The following is an 18,332-nucleotide window of genomic DNA, read 5'->3' as shown; positions in this document are numbered from 1 at the left end:
GTGTGTGTGTGTGTGTGTGTACATTGTGTTCCACCATACTAATCACTGGACAGACTTTCCAGACAAGCTGATGAATGCAGGCATTATGTCACTGTGGGGGTCTCACACTAAACACAGATCATGCTTATGTTCATGTCTTGTTCTCGTCTTGGTAACGACCCAGCACTAGTGTAGAAATGTGGGATATGCTCATCACAAACTCGTCATGTTCTTGTCTTCACAGGGAACTATGATGGTTGGCCAACAGAGACTTCTCCTCACCGTGGCAACCTGCCTATTTCTCCTAGCAACCCTATGCCCCACCTTAGAGGCTCGTCGTGGTGGGAGCTTCGGACGTAGTGGCGGTGGGGGGTGGGGAGGTAGTAGACGTGGAGGTAGCGGTTACCCTCGTCAAGGTGGAGGCACGGGATACCGACCAATGCCATCCTCGAGCGGACCGGCATACCGACCAATGCCTGCCCAGAGTGGAGGCTCCAGTGCGGGGAAGATGGCAGGGGCTGCTGCTGCTGGTGCCCTGGGGGGAGCAATGCTGGGCAGTGCCCTGAGTCGTCCTGGCTATGGAGGAGGATATGGGGGGTATGGAGGTGGTTATGGGGGGGGTTATGGAGGCTATGGAGGAGGCTATGGGGGCTACCCCAGAGGTGGAGGGTATGGCCCCAGGCCTGGTGGCTATGAGGGACCAGAGGGCTCTGGGGATATGGAGTACTACTATGGAGCATCCAGCGGGCCCATCTATAACAGCATCATCGTCATCATTGGGTCACTAATGTCACTGGTGATGGGGTACTGGATGGGAGTGATGTAGAGATATAGTGAACAGGAAGAGAGGGACAGAGTCACAACTAAAGATAGACCAAGACCATGTGTATATAAAAACTCTTGAGACCAAGACCAAAACTAGACTCTGACCCCAGACCTAGACCAAGACCTTGGGTATTGAGTCCCAAACCATGACTGAACACTGAGCTCACAGGTTGTGATTCCATCTGATTTGATTTGCAGGTGTAGTGGAGCAAATAAACTTCCTGTATAGCTCGCTGATCCAGAAACACTCTGATGCAGATTCTTTGTCAACTATTTGCACAACATTTGTTTTCTGAGACATACTTAAACAACATACAAATATCTAGTGTGATAATATTCCTCCCAGTCGAGCACTCACTACCTCAATAGCACATGATTTACTTTATATTTTCCTTACCATGGTTGTTATCAACACTTTAATATTGCCATGCTGTGGACATACAGTATAAAGGTAAATCTTTATTTGAAATAGTCCCGTTAAAACAGGTTTCACTTATTTCAACACCTGGTAGAACACTGGCAGCGTTTGYATTTGTAAATTCTGTATATTGTACAATTCTATGAATTATATTTTGTCTCCATTATGTTTCTTACTTTATTAAATAGGCTATGTGTGTGGTGGAGTGTATAAATTCTAGTATGATCAAAAAAGTTTTTGTTTTGGTGTCATTTGATGTATTTTTCCTGTGGGGTTATTCCAATAAAGACATGAGAGACAGAGATATTAATGTATCCATTTATGATCTTGACTATAATCAGACTGTGAAGAGGAACTACCATCAGCTCATTAAAATGAGAATGTGTCAGTTCAGATAGAAGTAATATTTAGATGAGGCTTTTGATGACAGACTAAACATTAAAAGTCATGTCAGTACCTGTACAACAACCAACAGTCAATCAAGGATGGCTCTTGAAGGCAGATTGGATTCTAGATTCTGAAATATGTTCTTGGGAATCTGTGAATGGCTGTATCTAGACCATTCATTGAAGTGGATCTCCGTTAAAAATAATATTAGGGACCCGATTCACACAGTGGAGGTATTCATTSCCATGGTAAAGGGTTTTAGACTGCCCAGAGTATCATTGGGCTGCAATGCTATTGTTATGACACATATGTTAACATGTGCCAGGTATGTTGGTCAGCAGTCAATAATAGGATGTCCCATGACTAAACCCTCACTGTGTGATCCTGTTACTGTGGAAGGTCTCCTGGCTGGCAGGCTGTAATACAGTCACTTCATCACCAGGTGGAGACATGAGAGAACTGGAAGAATACTGGTTACCTGTTAGTTAACCCCATAGGTCTGTTTCATTATGGAAATGATACTCATGCAATTATGGATGGTAGACCTACAAGGTGCTACTTGCTACTGCCCTGAATATCTGGAGGAACAGTATGTTGATATTTATTGACTTGTTATATTAATAATGTTGATCATGATTATTGTAGAAAATAAAGTGAGAACTCTAGAGAGAACTTTTCTCAAATGTATTTTCTCTCAGAACGAGAGAGCACGATAAATGGATCACCAGAATGTTCAGGCATCCTAATATGCAAATAAAGGGGTTAACTTTTTCCTCTCCATTTTCCCTCTTTCCCCCTCCCCTTCTTTCTGTTCCTTCACTTTTAATAGCCATGCTTCATTTCAGGAGCAAGTTCTAAGCTACCAAGCAACAACAAACACTGTGCAGGCTCTAGTTATGGTTACATCCCCAGTGTATCACATGGTGTCCATTAAAATAGATGAAGGCCTAGCAACAATAGTCATTCTGTTTCTGTATTATAGCCAAGGCTACTGATTAATCAAAACAGACATTCAAACACATAAAACAAATAGAAAATGATAAGACATCCTACAGATAAAATCATATTTTTGATTCTCTGAGGTAAGATTTTTAGTACAAATGTAGCCGTCTTCCCACAGCTTATCCAACATGAAAGCTGTTATAAAAGACGGCGAAGAAACAAGTCCCGAACATTCATTTTGTAAAGTAAAACCTAAGTGTGATGTGACCATCTTTTGAACCACATGTGAAGCCCTGTTTGGTTTGGAACGAGGCTGTGCAATGAGTGTTACATTTCTGAACATTTACAGTTCTAACTCACTGTTTATTAATAGAATCAAATTCATGTTCAAGTTACATTTCTCATTTCTGCAGGAATGAAGAGAACAACCATGGTATCTGAATGGTTTTCTGCTATCAGCGCAACATCAGGTAGAATATGGGTGAAATATGTCATTCAAAGAATAGAAAATAACTGAGGTTAGGGAAACAATTATTTACTGAAGACAAACAGGGACATTGGTAAAAGCGCAGGTAAGCGTTGTTCATAAAATGTCATAATTTGCCAGCACTCTGAAGCACAACAATGTTGTGTCCACAGAGCAGTCATAAGATACTTGAGCCAAACCACACAAACATAAACCTGGGCCACGTTCAGTAGCCAAACGTTCCATGAATAGAGCCAACATTATTCCTTGGTCTACATGTCAGAGAGGAATGTTTGTTCTACATATTACTATCTGAACTTTCCAAAARGTTGTGTCCTGCTGAACGCGCCCCAGGATACAGACCGGTAGGGGAAAATAAAGCCTTGAATAAGGACTGTCCTACTGAGCCTTAATGGGAGTGAAAATGAAAACAGACAGATTTCAGAAGAAGAAAGGAAACAAACAAGTGGAAGTATTTACATAAACACAGAATGCACGCCCATACAGTCAAGGCCCGTGACAATGCAGAAATAGTTTGTGACATGGTGGTAAACAAGGAATGTTTATATCCAATATAGTCCAAAAGGATTCAAACTTTATGACCGTTAAACATTCAATGAATACATCCCAACACATACAGTATAACAATTTAGACTTCAATCCAGTCACTTCTCTCCATATATCTGGTTAGAACATCCATCTAACATTATAGTTCAACTTGTATCATTATAGTTGACCTTGGTTTTACCAGGTACCAAATTGACTTAGACCCTGACTTTAAAGTGGACAGTGTTTGTCTGAATCCATATCCTTTGGCTTGTAGGGCCACTGCTACAGTGGCCTGGTTCAAAGCCTGGTTGGGCCTAGACAGTAAGAGCATTTACAGTACAATCTACAGTCACCACCCCAGAGAGGGAAGCGAGAGAAGCAAGACACTATCAAGGGGAAAGAGGGCCCTCGGATTCAGAGCAGAGGAAGAAATCAGGTTTTCGCAAGTATCTTTGAGCACATGCAGCTTACTTGACATACAGTATAATACCAAAACAAAGCAAACAAAATCAAATCAATAAATCCACTGAATAGTGTCAAACTAAATAACCACAACGTTAAAGACACATAAGAGATAACGATAACACCAAGCCCCGATACAGGATGATTGGTTCAAATAACCTGAGAGCCATCCATTTAATAGGATATCAGTGGGTGAATGACAAGGGATGCAAGCACATATCTGGCAAGAGTCTCTGGCAAATGTGTCAGTTTCTAAAGAAAATTCTGAAGAAGCTCTTACTGCTTAATTTCAACTGTTTCCCCACCTTTTTTTGTTTGAACATTTCAGTCTTCTGACCTCATCAGAGCATATGACCAAACTTTTAGCACTTCCATACAAAAGTGAAATCAAGCTAGCAATGTTTGTCAAATGGATTTTCTTTCGCCACTGTAGTAAAAATGTATACAAATATGCGCATATGCAGAATGATAGGCTTATAGCCCTCATGTATGAAAGAGGCTGTTAGAATAGTGTTATCAGTAGTCTTACAAGCTACAGCCGGTTAGAATTGTACAGGTATTAGTATTGTATTAGACTAAAATAAATACAACCCACAGTCAATCAAATAAAATCACATTCATTGTCGTACATACTTGTTGACTGTCCTATTTCACAATGGTACCCTCCACTCCCCCAGCTAATGTTAATACAGGAAGGTTAATATGGATGTTAATATGTTGTGCTACCATAGTTACAAGATTAATCTTACCTCAAATCAATATTTACACAACAACATTGCTGTCTATTTAGATACTCACATGCACACTGAAAGCCCATCAAACATAATCTCACACACACCATCTAACATTTCCAGCCGGCGTAGAAACATGTTGTCTTCTCTGCCCACAGAGCCAGTTAATGTGATGTAAATGGATAATGGGCAGTTTCCCTTCCATCTGTCTGTCATATAATACAGCATCTAAGTGCTCTTCCTGGAATCCATGTTGGTGCTGGGAACTGGGCAGTGAGGGCTTGTGTTGGGGCAGTTTTCGGATTGAGACAGTACCAGTTTAACCTTAATCTTATTTATGAAATATCCTTCTTCATGCATGGATTGGATTTAAAAAGTGTCAGCATTCTAGTAACATGCGCATGATTCCAGATATATATAAATGGAAGTAACAGTTCATGATAAACAACAATACAAAAAAACTGAACAAAAATCCACTAATTTTATCAATTAAAAAAAGTCCACTTATGATGGAGAGTCCTGAGCTGTTGTTCAAAGGAGGTTGAGAGCAGAAGACACACTGTCCCATTGATCCCTCTATCCTTGCATCCCTCCATCAGCCCCAATCCTGACTCAAAAGGGCGTGACAGCAAACAGTGCTCTCTCTCTCTCTCTCTCTGACTCTCAGTCAGTCAGTCAGTGCAGTAGTAGCAGGTTGCTGTTCAGTAGCAGTAGAGGTGAGTACAGTCATCAGTTCCTGGTATCCTCCTCCCAGTCTCTCCACTCCTCCTCTGGGTCTTGCCCGGAGCTGGTTCTTCTTCTTTTTCTCCAGGTAGTGTTCTGCATACACCATGTAGAGCTCCACACACCTCCTGGCCTTCATCTGCTCTATCAGCTCTGGATAGCCGATCTCAGAGATGTTCACTGTATCTTCATCATCAGCATCCTCCGGCACAGCTACAGCTACTTGGCTACAGCAGGGGGGGGGTTGAGGGTTAGGGTTCAGGGGTTCAGGGGTTCTGGGGTCACAGGCTTCTCCCGATGCAGCTGTGACGTTACTCTTACCTGTGACGTTACTCTCGCTGGGACTGCCTGTGGCGGAGCTCTTACTGGGGCCATTGCCTGGTGCTGGGGTGGAGCCGTGGTCTGTGGTATTGGTGGAACCTCCAGGGACAGGGGCTGACTCTTCAATCTTGGGGCGGCAGGTAGCCTAGTGGTTAGAGCATTGAGCCAGTAACCGAAAGGTTGCTAGATCAAATCCCTGAGTTGACAAGGTAAAAATCTGTCATTCTGGCCCTGAACAAGGCATTTAACCCACTGTTCCTAGGCCGTCATTGTAAATAAGAATGTTTTCTTAACTGACTTGCCTAGTTAAATAAATGTTTTTTTAAAACAGATTAAGAAATGTTTGCAAATGTATAAAAAATAATAAACGGAAATATCACATTTACATAATTATTCAGACCCTTTACTCAGTACTTTGTTGAAGCACCTTTGGCAGCAATTTCAGCCTTGAGTCTTCTTGGGTATGACGCTACAAGCTCGGCACACCTGTATCTGGGGAGTTTCTCCCATTCTTCCCTGCAGAAGAAGCTCTGTCAGTTTGGATGGGGAGATTCGCTGCACAGCTATTTTCTCTCCAGAGATGTTCGATCGGGTTCAAATCCAGGCTTTGGCTGGGCCACTCAAGGACATTCAGAGACTTGTCCCGAAGCCACTGTCTTAGCTGTGTGCTTAGGGTCGTTGTCCTGTTGGAAGGTGAACCTTCGCCCCAGTCTGAGAACCTGAGCGCTCTGGAGCAAGTTTTCATCAAGGATCTCTCTGTACTTTGCTCCGTTCATCTTTCCCTCGATGCTGATTAGTCTCCCAGTCCCTGCCGCTGAAAAACATCCCCACAGCATGATGCTGCCACCACCACGCTTCACCGTAGGGATGGTGCCAGGTTTCCTCCAGACATGACGCTTGACATTCAGGCCAAAGTGTCAATCTTGGTTTCATCAGACCAGAGAATCTGGTTTCTCATGGTCTGATATTCTTTTTGATGCCTTTTGGCAAACTCCAAGTGGGCTGTCGTGCCTTTTACTAAGGAATGGCTTCTGTCTGGCCACTCTAACACAAATGCCTGATTGGTGGAGTGCTGCAGAGATGGTTGTTCTTCTGGAAGGTTCTCATAACTCCACAGAGGAACTCTGGAGCTCCATCAGAGTGACCATCACGTTCTTGGTCACCTCCCTGACCAAGGCCCTTCTCCCGATTGTTCAGTTTGGCCGGGTGGCCAAGAGTCTTGGTGGTTCCAAACTACTTCCATTTAAGAATGATGGAGGCCACTGTGTTCTTGGGGACCTTCAATGCTGCAGAATTGTTTTTGTACCCTTCCCCAGATCTGTGCCTTGACACAATCCTGTCTCTGAGCTCTACGGACAATTCCTTCGACCTCATGACTTGGTTTTTGCTCTGACATGCACTGTCAACTGTGGGACCTCATATAGAAAGGTGTGTGCCTTTCCAAATCATGTCCAATCAATTGAATTTACCACAGGTGGACTCCAATCAAGTTGTAGAAACATCTTAAGGATGATCAATGGAAACAGGATGCACCTGAGCTCAATTTCGAGTAGCAAAGGGTCTGAATACTTATGTAAATAAGGTATTTCTATTTTTTGCAACAAAAAAAATGTAAAACCTGTTTTCGATTTGTCATTATGGGGTATTGTGTATAGATTGATGAGGATTTTTGTTGTTGTTAATCTAATCCATTTTAGAATAAGGCATTTTCCGAAGGCARTGTATATCTCAATATCCAGATCCATCTATTTCATTACATAATAAGTATCCAGGCCTAGGAGCCATATATTTATCTAAATATAAGTATCCAGGCCTAGGGGCCATATATTTATCTAAATATAAGTATCCAGGACTGAGGGCCATATATTTATCTAAAATTAAGTATCCAGGACTAGGCGGTCATATATTTATCTAAATATAAGTATCCAGCCTAGGGGCCATATATATTATCTAAAAATATAAGTATCCAGGACTAGGGGCCATATATTTATCATAAATATAAGTATCCAGGCCTAGGGGCCAATATTATCTAAATATAAGATCCAGGACTGAGGGGCCATTATTTATCTAAATATATGTTCCAGGCCTAGGGGTCATATATTTATCTAAATATAAGTATCCAGGACTAGGGGTCATATATTTATCTAAATATAAGTATCCAGGCCTAGGAGTCATATATTTATCTAAATATATGGCTCTGTGTTGGCCTACTGTATGCAATAATGGACTATCTATGCTAGTACTGCATGAATAAATAACATAAGACAATGGGTGCCTTGCCCAAAATACAGTCTTGAGCCAGTAGTCAATATCGGGATTGATTTTTCTATTCATTATGTTACATGCACCTACTGGACATCAATATTGATATTATAAAACTGATCTCGATGGGCTGCCTCATATCCCCTCAATTTGCCCATTTCGTTGTGTAGGCTACAATTGATAAAGTAAATAGTGATGTCTAGGGAAATTATTTTAAGTATTCATCATAACCCAGAGTGCCCGTGCTTGGCTGTCTAACCGAGGACCAAAATAAATAGCTTAAATCGTTTAAAAATAGCGCTACAATGTGGCAGTCATGCCACTTGGTCACACAATCTATATTAGCCTACTACCAGACACACACACACACACACACGCACGCACACACATGACTCAGTGTTGTTTGCCTTGAAGCGAGCATAGAAGTGATTTAGCTCGTCTGGTAGGCTCGTGTCACTGGGCAGCTCGCGGCTGTGCTTCCCTTTGTAGTCTGTAATAGTTTGCAAGCCCTGCCACATCCGACGAGTGTCGGAGACGGTGTAGTATGATTCAATCTTAGCCCTGTATTGACACTTTGCCTGTTTGATGGTTCGTCAGAGGACATAGTAGGATTTCTTATAAGCTTCCGGGTTAGAGTCCTGCTCCTTGAAAGCGGCAGCTCTACCCTTTAGCTCAATACGAATGTTGCCTGTAATCCTTGGCTTCTGGTGGTGGTATGTATGTACAGTCACTGTGGGGACGATGTCCTCGATGCACTTATTGATAAAGCCAGTGACTGATGTGGTGTACTCCTCAATGCCATCTGAAGAATCCCGGAACATATTCCAGGCTGTGCTAGCAAAGCAGTCCTGTAGTTTAGCATCTGCTTCATCTGACCACTTTTTTATAGACCGAGTCACTGGTGCTTCCTGCTTTAATTTTTGCTTGTAAGCAGGAATCAGGAGGATAGAATTGTGGTCAGATTTACCAAATGGAGGGCGAGGGAGAGCTTTGTACGTGTCTCTGTGTGTGGAGTACAGGTGATCTAGAATGTTTTTCCCTCTGGTTGCACATTTAACATGTTGATAGAAATTAGGTAGAACTGATTTAAGTTTCCCTGCATTAAAGTCTCCGGCCACTAGGAGCGCCGCCTCTGGGTGAGCGGTTTTCTGTTTGCTTATTTCCTTCTACAGCTTACTGAGTGCGGTCTTAGTGCCAGCATCCGTCTGTGGTGGTAAATAAACAGCCACAAAAAGTATAGATTAAAACTCTCTTGGCAAATAGTGCGGTCTGCAGTTTATCATAAGATACTCTACTTCAGGAGAGCAAAATCTAGAGACTTCCTTAGGTTTCGTGCACCAGCTGTTGTCTACAAATATGCACAGACCGCCCCCCCTCGTCTTATCGGAGTGTGCTGTTCTATCTAGCCGGTGCAGCATATATCCCGCTAGCTGAATATCCATGTCATCATTCAGCCACGATTCCGTGAAACATAAGATGTTACAGTTTTTGATGTCCCGTTGGTAGGATATTCGTGATAATACCTGYTCTAATTTATTGTCCAATGAWTGCATGTTGGCGAGTAAAATTGACGGTAACGGCAGCTTTCCCACTCGCCTTCTGCGGATCCTTACGAGGCACCCTGCTCTGTGTCCTCTGTACCTGCGTCTCTTCCTCTTGCCAATAACTGGGATGTTGGCCTTGTCGGGTGTTCGGAGTATGTCCTGTGCGTTCTGCTTGTTTTAGAAAAAATCTTTGTCTAATCCGAGGTGAGTGATTGCTGTCCTGATATCCAGAAGCTCTTTTTTGCCGTAAATTACGTTGGCAGAAAAATTATGTACAAAATAAGTTACAAATAACATGAAAAAAAACACATAATAGCACAATTGGTTGGGCGCCCGTAAAACTGCTGCCATTTCTTTCCGGCGGCATTATCTATCAAATCAGACAAGCGCAGTGCGAAAGCCAAACAAAAAATTCCCTATTTCATTATATTTTAAAACTTCACATTTTATTAAACGAATAGCCTAAAATGTAAGCCCCTACCTTTTATTAATGTGGATGTTGCCGCTGCCCTTGCAAAAGAGAAGTTGAATACTCTCCCTTATAGCGTGTTGTGCATTTAAAGATCCAGGGGATAGCCGACATGGGCGGAGTTTCCATCCAGACACTTACCGGAGCCAACAAGTTATGTCAATTTCAGGATTTGAAACCTGGAACAAATTTTTTTTTTTTTTTTTTTTTTCACCTTTATTTAACCAGGTAGGCCAGTTGAGAACAAGTTCTCATTTACAACTGCGTGTCACGTTCTGACCTTTATTTCCTTTGTTTTGTCTTTATTTAGTATGGTCAGGGCGTGAGTTGGGGTGGGTAGTCTATGTGTGGTTTTCTATGTTGGGGTTCGGCCTGGTATGATTCTCAATCAGTGGCAGCTGTCAATCGTTGTCCCCGATTGAGAATCATACTTAGGTAGCCTGGGTTTCACTTTTGAGTTGTGGGTGTTTGTTTCCTGTGTCAGTGTTTGTGCCACACGGGACTGTTTCGTTCGTTCGTTTGTTCACTTCGTTTGTTGMTTTGTATTTTGTAGTGTTCTGTTTGTTGGATTAGCATTAAAATTCATCATCATGAACACTTACCAAGCTGCGCCTTGTTCCTCCTCTCTTTCACCCGAAGACGAGCGTTACACTGCGACCTGGCCAAGATAAAGCAAAGCAGTGCAACAAAAAACAACAACACAGAGTTACACATGGGATAAACAAAACTATATGAAGCAGGAATCAAGGCATTCAGTAACTGTTCATTGAAATTTAGAATGGGCAAAACGAGTGACCTAAGCGACTTTAACCATGGTATGATCGCCAGGGCCAGGCACGCTGGATCAGGTATCTCAGAAATGTCCGCCCTCCTGGGATTTTCACGCATGACAGTGTCTAGTGTTTACCGAGAATGGTGCGACAAACAAAAAACAAATCAAATCACATTTGATTGGTCACATACACATGGTTAGCAGATGTTATTGCGAATGTAGCGAAATGCTTGTGCTTTTAGTTACGACAGTGCAGTAATATCTAACATGTAATATAACAACTCCACAACAACTACCTAATACACACACATCTAAGTAAAGGAATGGAATAAGAGGTGTCAGAGGTGGTTGAGGTGGTTGAAAACAGCTCCTTAATGAAAGAAGTCGAAGGAAATTGTGTGGTCTCCCGGGTGGCGCAGTGGTCTAGGGCACTGCATCGCAGTGCTAGCTGCGCCACCAGAGTCTCTGGGTTCACGCCCAGGCTCTGTCGCAGCCGGCCGCAACCGGGAGGTCTGTGGGGCGACGCACAATTGGCATAGCGTCGTCCGGGTTAGGGAGGGTTTGGCCGGTAGGGATATCCTTGTCTCAGTATGTAAAATGTAATAAAATGTATGCACTCTACTGTAAGTCGCTCTGGATAAGAGCGTCTGCTAAATGACTAAAATGTAAATGTAATGTAAATTGGCAAGAATCATGCAAACTAACAGGCGGGCCACAAACAGACAAATAACGGTGCAGTACAACAGTGGTGTTCAGAATAGTATCTCAGAACACATAACTTGTCAATCCTTGTCACGGATGGGCTATTGCAGCAGATGACTACACCTGGTTCCACTCCTATCAGCTAAAAACAAGAAGAAGRGGCTCTAGTGGGCACGTTATCACCAACACTGGACAATTGTGGAGTGGAAAAACATTGCCTGGAACATGACAGCAAGTTCAGTTTACTTGAGTGGCCTGGTCAGTCCCCAGACCTCAACCAAATAGATAATATTTCGATTGAAATGGAACAAGATGTTTTCAGCATGAATGTACCGCCATCCAATCTGCAGCAACTGCGTGATGCTATTGCGCCAGCATGGACCAACATCCCTGTGGAACATTTCCGACAACTTGTACTGGGAAGTCCGATCCAGTACTAATGGTGTACCTAATAATAACCCCAAGCCATAAGACTGCTAAATAGCTAATCAAATGTCTACCCTGACCACCTGCATTGACCCTTTTTTGCACTAACCGTCTTACACTGAGTCTATGCACACACACACTGGACTCTACCCACACACTGACACCCCAACACACACACACACTACACACACACACACACACACGCTGCTGCTACTGTCTATTATCTATCACTTTACCCCTACCTGTGTGTACAGTACATAGCTACCTCAATTACCTCGTAACCCTGCACATCGACTTGGTACTGGTACTCCCTATATGTAGCTAAGTTATTTTCTACTCATTATCTTAACTCATTATTTTTATTCTTTATTCACTGTGTATTTATTCCTCGTGTCACTATTTCATTTTTAAATATTTATCTTTAACTCTGAATTGTTGGAAATGGACCCGTAAGTAACATTTCACTGTTAGTCTACACCTGTTGTCTGTGATTTGAATTGATGTTTAGTCCCATGTCCCAACAATTAAAAACAAAATTAATAAAATTAATAATGAACTATTTTATTGCCCATCTTTTTACCTTTGTATAGACTTTATTTCACTACATGCATCTTTTAGGATCTATTCAGGTCCTATCTGGTTCTTAGTAGGCCTACTGTTATTAGGCTAATTTCTATTTTATAGCATTAACTTTCTAGGTAAATCAATGCCAAAGGAGATGAGTAGAATTCTACTGAGAGAATTATATCCTCTGAAAAGTCTCTCAAACTTGTGTTTTCCATTTAAGGCGAAAGAAACAATGTTGATGTCCTCGCTTTAAGTGGTCCAATGGCCTTTACATTAATGGATGGTTGTCTCCTCTCTAAAATCACTTTTGATGGAAAGTGGAAATGTGATGGCCTACACACTGGCGTACCACCCTCCATTTTAGGTGGAAGAAACAATGTTAGAATAGCATGAGATCAGTGGTGAAATAGTCATACTTGAGTAAAAGTAAAGATAACTTAATGGAAAATGACTCAAGTAAAAGTGAAAGTCACCCAGTAAAATACACATTTAGTAAAAAATTTAAAAGTATTTGGTTTTAAATATACTTAAGTATCAAAAGGAAATGTACAAGTATAAATCATTTCAAATTCCTTATATTAAGCAAAGCAGCCGGACACATTTTCTACGAAAGCATGTGTTTAGTGAGTCCGCCAGATCAGAGGCAGTAGGGATGATCTCTTAATAAGTATGTGAATTAGACCACATTTTCCTGTCCTGCTAAGCATTGAATTGTAACGAGTACTTTTGGGTGTCAGGGAAAATGTATGGAGTAAAAAGTACATTACTTTCTTTAGGAATGTAAGTGAAGTAAAAGTAAAAGTTGTCAAAAATATAAATAGTAAAGTACTTTACACCACTACATGAGATTAGCTACAGACATGCACATTTTTCTCTATTCCCCACGGCAAAATGTGTCGAATTGCAGGAAATTAGCTTTAAAAGAGCTACATTTTCTCTTAGCCTAAAGGGAAAATGTGTTGAATAGCGAAAGATTTAGGTTGGTAATTTGTATTTATTATGGATCCACATTAGCTGTTGCCAAGGCAGCAGCTACTCTTCCTGGGGTCCAGCAACATTAAGGGAGTTAGACAATTTTAAAAACATTACAATACATTCACAATAGATTTCACAACACATTAAGTGTGTGTCCTCAGGCCACTACTCTACTGCCATATATCTACAACACAAAATCCATGTGTACGTGTGTATAGTGCCGCACGTATGTTATCGTGAGTGTATGCATGTGTCTGTGTCTGTGTTTGTGTCTCTTCACAGTCCCCGCTGTTCCATAAGGTGTGTTTTTTCAGGTTTTTTAAAATCTAATTTGACTGCTTGCATGAGTTACTTGATGTGGAATAGAGTTCCATATAGTCATGGCTCTATATGTAGTACTGTGCTCCTCCCATAGTCTGTTCTGGGCTGTGAAGAGACCTCTGGTTGCATGTCTTGTGGGTTATGCATGGGTGTCCAAGCTGTGTGCCAGTAGCTGAAACAGACAGCTCGGTGCATTCAACATGTCAATACCTCTCACAAATGCAAGTAGTGATGAAGTCAATCTCTCCTCCACTTTGAGCCAGGAGAGATTGACATGCATATTATTAATGTTAGCACTCTGTGTACATCCAAAGGCCAGCTGTGCTGCCCTGTTCTGAGCCAATTGGAATTTTCCCAAGTCCCTCTTGGTGGCACCTGACCACACGATTTAACAGTAGTCCAGGAGCGACAAAACTAGGGCCTGTAGGACCTGCCTTGTTGACAGTGCTGTTAAGAAGGCAGAGCAGCGCTTTATTATGGACAGACTTCTCCCCATCTTAGATACTGTGTTATCAATATGTTTTGACCATGACAATTTACAATCCAGGGTTAATCCAAGCAGTTTAGTCACCTCAACGTGCTCAATTTCCACATTATTCATTACAATATTTAGTTGAGGTTTAGGGTTTAGTGAATGATTTGTCCCAAATACAATGCTTTTAGTTTTTGAAATATTTAAGAGTAACTTATTCCTTGCCACCCATTCTGAAACTAACTGCAGTCATTTCAATCGCTGTGGTAGCTGACGTGTATAATGTTAAGTCATCCACATACATACACACTGGCTTACTCAAAGTAAGGGGCTGCCCTGAGAATTCCTGATTCTACCTGGATTATGTTGGAGAGGCTTCCATTAAAGAGCACCCTCTGTGTTCTGACAGGTAAATCTTTATCCACAATATAGCAGGGGGTGTAAAGCCATAACACATACGTTTTCCAGCAGGATACTATGCTAATCACAAAACAATTTAGAAACCAGACACGGCTCTTGGGTCAGTTGGGTAGCCCAAGCATTAATTAAAATAGATCCTCTGAAGTGTCACACACCATAGCATGACAWGTATTCTGCATCCCAAATGGCAGCCTATTCCCTATGTAGTGCACTACTTTTGACCAGGAACATGTAATGCACTATATAGTGAACCCGGTGCTATGTGGGACAGTAGAGGTAGTAGACTCTCATGTAATTAAGCCTCAATGAAGTGACACAAACATAGGTACAGACACATGCATACACACACGTACACATGGATTTAGTGTTGTAGATATGTGGTAGTGGAGTATGGGCCTGAGGGCACACACTTAGTGTGTTGTGAGTTCTGTATTGAATGTACTGTAATGTTTTTAAAATTGTATAACTGCCTTAATTTTGCTGGACCCCAGGAAGAGTTAGTTGATGCTGCCTTGGAGATCCATAATAAATACAAATACAAATGCCTCTCTCTGCTGGTCTCATTTATAAATGCAGAAAGCCCCTATTGCTCTAGAAATACAGGTAATGGTTCCCTCTGCTGCTTCTAGTCAGAAAGGCATTGTGCTATACCATCATCTGGTCCCAAGTCCAATAACTATTTAATGTTTGCAGATCTGCAAGGTGGAAACAATATGGTGGAAGCTCCACCACTACACAAATTTTACCTATCCAGACATGTCAAGTCTTCAAGCATAAAACGGTAAGACCTAGGGGAAGAGAGCAAATTGGAACGGTGCCCATTAAGTATCAAAACGATATCCCCTCATCTATTACTGATAAAGAACGGTACTAGGATAGAACTAGAACCAGATGTTACTTTGCTATCTTGGGCTATGTCTCAATTCTCCACCCTTTTCCTTGCACACTGCCTTCCATGGATTTAAAAGTATAGGATTGGTGTAAGAATTGTCTGGAGGGAGTTTACACCATTGTAAAATCCATGCGAGAAATTGTGCATGTGGGTCCTTAACATTTAGCCCTCACACAAACTCGGCAAAAAAAGAAACATTCCTTTTTCAGGACCCTGTCTTTCAAAGATAATTAGTAAAAATCCAAATAACTTCACAGATCTTCATTGTAAAAGGGTTTAAACACTGTTTCCCATGCTTGTTCACTGAACCATAAACAATTAATGAAAGTGCACCTGTGGAACGATCGTTAAGACACTAACAGCTTACAGACGGTAGGCAATTAAGGTCACAGTTATGAAAACTTAGGACACTAAAGAGACCTTTCTACTGACTCTACTGACTCTGCATCACACATCATGCTGCAAGGAGGCATGAGGGCTGCAGATGTGGCCAGGGCAATAAATTGCAATGTCCGTACTGTGAGATGCCTAAGAAAGCGCTCCAGGGAGACAGGATGGACAGTTGATCGTCCTCGCAGTGGCAGACCACGTGTAACAACACCTGCACAGGATCGGTACATCCGAACATCAAACACTTGTGGGACAGGTACAGATGGCAACAACAACTGCCCGAATTACACCAAGAACGCACAATCCCTCCATCAGTGCTCAGACTGTCCACAATAGGCTGAGAGAGGCTGGACTGAGGGCTTGTAGGCCTGTTGTAAGACAGGTCCTCACCAGACTCACGGCAACAACGTCGCCTATGGGCACAAACCCACCGTCTCTGGACCACAGGACTGGCAAAAAGTGCTCTTCACTGACGAGTCACGGTTTTGTCTCACCAGGGGTGATGGTCAGATTCGCGTTTATTGTCGAAGGAATGAGCGTTACACCGAGGCCTATACTCTGGGGCGGGATCGCTTTGGAGGTGGAGGTTCCGTCATGGTCTGGGGCGGTGTGTCACAGCATCATCGGACTGAGCTTGTTGTCATTGCAGGCAATCTCACGCTGTGCGTTCCAGGGAAGACATCCTCCTCCCTCATGTGGTACCCTTCCTGCAGGCTCATCCTGACATGACCCTCCAGCATGATAATGCCCACAGCCATACTGCTCGTTCTGTTCGTGATTTCCTGCAAGACAGGAATGTCAGTGTTCTGTCATGGCCAGCGAAGAGCCCGGATCTCAATCCCATTGAGCCCGTCTGGGACCTGTTGGATCGGAGGGTGAGGGCTAGGGCCATTCCCCAAAGAAATGTCTGGGAACTTGCAGGTGCCTTGGTGGAAGAGTGGGGTAACATCTCACAGCAAGAACTAGCAAATCTGGTGCAGTCCATGCAGGAGGAGATGCACTGCAATACTTAATGCAGCTGGTGGCCACACCAGATACTGACTGTTACTTTTGACCCCCTCTTTGTTCAGGGACACATTATTCAATTTCTGTTAGTCACATGTCTGTGGAACTTGTTCAGTTTATGTCTCAGTTGTTGAATCTTGTTATGTTCATACAAATATTTACACATGTTAAGTTTGCTGAAAATAAACGCAGTTGACAGTGAGAGGAGTTTCTTTTTTTGCTGAGTTTAGATGCTGAAGCTTTATGTATGTAAGCACCTCCTAGCCTGTCAGTAGCTGGGCCAGATATCCATAGTGCCAGACATCTGTAGTAGCAAAAGTTTGTTGCCAAAAATAAAGAAACAGAACTCAAGTGTAAAGGGTTTTTATAAATTTAATGCTGAACTTCATCAGAACTTCATCTCCCAAGCAGACATTTGACACCGTAGAACGATGTATTGTTTCAACGCTGGTTAAATAATGTAGCAATGTTGTACATGGTTGAGTGTCATCTGACCTCCATTACAGAGCTTATTGGACAGGAGGGTAAACATGAGAGGTAGAATGTCTGTTACACAAGGAAAGCCACCAAKGGAGGAGGTAGAGGTTGTCCATAACCACTGATACAGGGTCAGATACGTTTTCGTCTCCCAAATGGTTATTGTTAGGGATAGGTGATTCTACATCTGTGGTTAGGGGTAACCTCTACTTCAGAGGTAGCCAACCCTCTTCCCAGACAGCTACTGGTTATGCAAGCTTTTGCTCTATTCCTGCTCTTACACACACACCTCATTCTACTCATCGGCTGATCATCAGAACCTTGATTAGCTAAATCAGGTATGGTAGAGCTGGGCRGGATCAAAAGCCTGCATWCCCAGTAGCTCTTTAGGCAGGATGGCCATCCCTGATCTACATCCATCAGTCACAAACACTCTCCTGCAAGGTCATAGTCATAACGTCCAGAGTTTGCACAAGGCTAGCTAATATTAGTAACACAAATAAGTTCTGCCAAATGAAATAATAAACTATGAAAAAAGAAGCCTTGTTTGAAGAGAAATTAGGGAATTTCAAGGAAAATAAGTTGAAGAAGAGTATGTTCTCTATCTATGGAATCCATTATGACAAAAGGTGCAGACGTCAATCATTCAGAAGGCATAAACTCCACACAGCCTCACGGTCTTGTCCTGTCTGTAATAGTCATATCAATACATGATACAGTGCAATACCTGTGGACACATTTGCAAAGGGCATTTCCACTCATCCTTATTCCCCCAGTGTAGGTCCAAGCAGTTGAAGGGCTGAATCCTAACCTCAGTTATGTGTCCATCACTTTA

This window comes from Salvelinus sp. IW2-2015, linkage group LG33 (assembly GCF_002910315.2).
Source record: "Salvelinus sp. IW2-2015 linkage group LG33, ASM291031v2, whole genome shotgun sequence".
NCBI classification, from domain to species: Eukaryota; Metazoa; Chordata; class Actinopteri; order Salmoniformes; family Salmonidae; genus Salvelinus; species Salvelinus sp. IW2-2015.
The sequence above is the reverse complement of the archived record's forward strand: the minus strand, read 5'-3'. Positions refer to the sequence as shown.